The sequence below is a fragment of the Neodiprion pinetum genome, chromosome 3 (assembly GCF_021155775.2).
Source record: "Neodiprion pinetum isolate iyNeoPine1 chromosome 3, iyNeoPine1.2, whole genome shotgun sequence".
Taxonomy (NCBI): domain Eukaryota; kingdom Metazoa; phylum Arthropoda; class Insecta; order Hymenoptera; family Diprionidae; genus Neodiprion; species Neodiprion pinetum.
In genome coordinates this window covers 4,936,582-4,939,462 of record NC_060234.1, presented here as the reverse complement: position 1 = coordinate 4,939,462, position 2,881 = coordinate 4,936,582, and positions in this window count along the sequence as shown.

The window sequence follows — 2,881 nt, the reverse complement described above, 5'->3', positions numbered from 1 at the left end:
TTCACACGATTTATTTATTTTCAAATAATTGCTAAAATTGAAGAGGCCAATGATAAAATCTCGCGGTTTCGAAAAATTAATTTTATTGAATTGAATGAAAATTTGCGGTATTGATTTGATGACGATCCGGGTGAAAATACGAAACTCTGCGAGGGGGAAACAACAATGCCTGAAGTAATAATTGCTGGAGATATTTTTTCCCGAGTAATTAAGTGCGGTAACCAACGAAACGTCGGAGAAAAGTTCCGACGGACTGCTCGCATAAAAAATTATTGAACCATTTCGTCCGAAATCAGACAGAGAATCGCTAAAAGTTGTTGGAAACCGGTCGAATCGCGTGATTCCTTATTTCCTCGTGATTTTTCAAAATGTATAGGATATCATGGGGAATCACGAAAAAAAAAAATCACGTGATTTCGGTAATCGCTGGGAATCACTAGCGAGCAACCCCTCGAAAAGTTAATTATATCGCAATTTTTATAATGACTTTTAAGAGGTTGACTTTTCAAAATATGTATGAATATGCTTTGAAAAAATATATATAAATATACTGCGCCGTCTTAAAATCTGTTTTAAATAAAATTAGTATCGGTTTTTGTACCTTGAAGAATCCAAGAGTAAACAATTTTAATTAAAAGTTGTTGATTGACCAGGATCGATACTATTTGTCAATTTAATAACAATTTGATTTAATGATTTATCAAATTATTGTATTCGCAGGCTACGAAGATTTTCTTTTGAAATCCAAAAATTAAAAATGCAAAAGTGGAATTATAAAGAAAAACTTTCATATCGATGCTTCGTTTCAAATAAAAGCTAAAGCTTAATAGCTAAAAGCTAGTTTAAAGAAGTTTAAATACTGACTTAAAATTCGTAACACCAGATAAAAAATTCAACAGACTAATTATTTTGAACAAGCTTTCGCGGGAACTGTTCGAAATGGAATTCTCTCTCGTTTATAAAATTTTCAATAACGTTTGATCACGCGTTGTCCAATTCAAACTTTAATCAAAGCTTAAAGTACGGTTCACGGAATGTCAGATACAATTGCAATATATTTTAGAGGAAAAAAATCATTTCACGACGCTATTGGCATCGTTTCCACCAAAGATTAGATAAAATTTTAAGCACCCTATTTTTCTCATCGAATTCTCTAATTAACTTCTTATAATCAGGACGTAAAAAAAAAAAAAACAGAGGTATTGGTAGGAAAAAAATTTACCTTTCGCAATTGCGACAATATTCCTCCTTCTTCCACGTCGAATCAAATCCCTGACTTTCTTCTCCAAAATGTTCCATTTTCCATGGCATTCACGTCTCACTACCTGAAAAATTCACAACACGATTATCGTAACTGATGATAATCGGATATCTGTAGAAAATTGAATTACACTTTAATTTGTTTTCTTCTTTTATCCAAAAATATAAAAAACAACAAACAATTTATCGTCAGATCGTCGAATCGTTCATTTTGATTGATGAGGTCTGCGAGTGATCAGCAATATAAGAATTCAAGGCGCGCGCCGAAAAAAATCCGACCGACAAATTAGACCGCATTGATACACTTCTGCGAGAAATTTTCTGTCGAGTTTTTTTTTTTTTTCTGTGAATTATGTCATTCAAGTGTCCGAAACGATCCATCATCCCCTCGGACATTTCGGACAATCGTCGGCGGGAGACGAAGCTCGATTTGTAATTCACAATCCGGGACGTGATCGGTCAATCCTAATTTTTTTCGTCAATATTTTTTCACCCTCAAGATACGGTCAAAAGAATTATTTGCATTTTCAGCAAAAATCGCAATTACGTATACACGCTGGATGTGAAAAAAAAAAAGTCGTTGAAGTTTATATAGATGACTTATACATGTAATATACCGTGTTTCGTAAAAAATTAATCAAATTCTATTACATATATTTGTAATGTATGATTTTATTGATCTTCGACCGCTTTCTGATTAAAAGATTAATTTCGACATCGTTCGTGAAATTCCCAACAGATTTCCTTCAAGTTCTACTTTAGAAGGTTAGAAATTTTTTGTCTCCTAGATTCTTTGAGACGATGAAATGACAAGTACGAATCTGAATCAATTCTGCAATTCTATTAAAAACCTGTATTAATTTACGTGTTTTCTATTAACCATCTCGTGAAATTTTTTGATTCCTTCAATCATTTTCTACCGCAGGTTATTTCTTTATTTTTTTGTTTCTTTTTTTTTCAAGACTGAGATAAATTTGCCATCAAACACAATTTGCTGATGTAATTTTTACAAAGAGGATATCAAGAAATACTACAAAATTCTTCCGAACAATTTGAAATATTTTTCCCATTGTTTGGTAACAAGGTAAAAATTCGTCTGTAATTGTCGAAAAAGGTTTTCTTTTTCTCTTCTTTTTTTTCTGTTTGTTTAAAAAAAAAATCGGTCGTAAAACGGTTGAATTTCAATCAATTGAAAAAAATTTCCAAGATTTTGGTATATTCTTGTAAAAATGATGTTCAAAATTTGTTCTAGATTGAAATAATTGAAAAATAAAATTTTCTCGTAGGTATACGTGCATCAAGACTTACGTTAAAAATTTCTACAATGAACGGATTTAAAATACGTCGATTTATTTATCTGAAATAAATTGTATAAATCGATATCCTTGATTTCGTGTACACCGAGTATAAGCATTATTCCCAATCTGGCGAGTGCCTAAAGGCTGAATTATCTCCTTTCTTATGTCGGATAAGGAGTGAGTAAACGCTGTAAAGTAATGACTGAACGATTTTGAGACAGGTATAATGGAGAGAAGACAGGCCGTGAATTCTCCTGACAATGGAGCTGAAAGTGCGCGGCTTGCAGAGCTTTACGGATAGTTTGGTAGTTGGGAAAAACCCA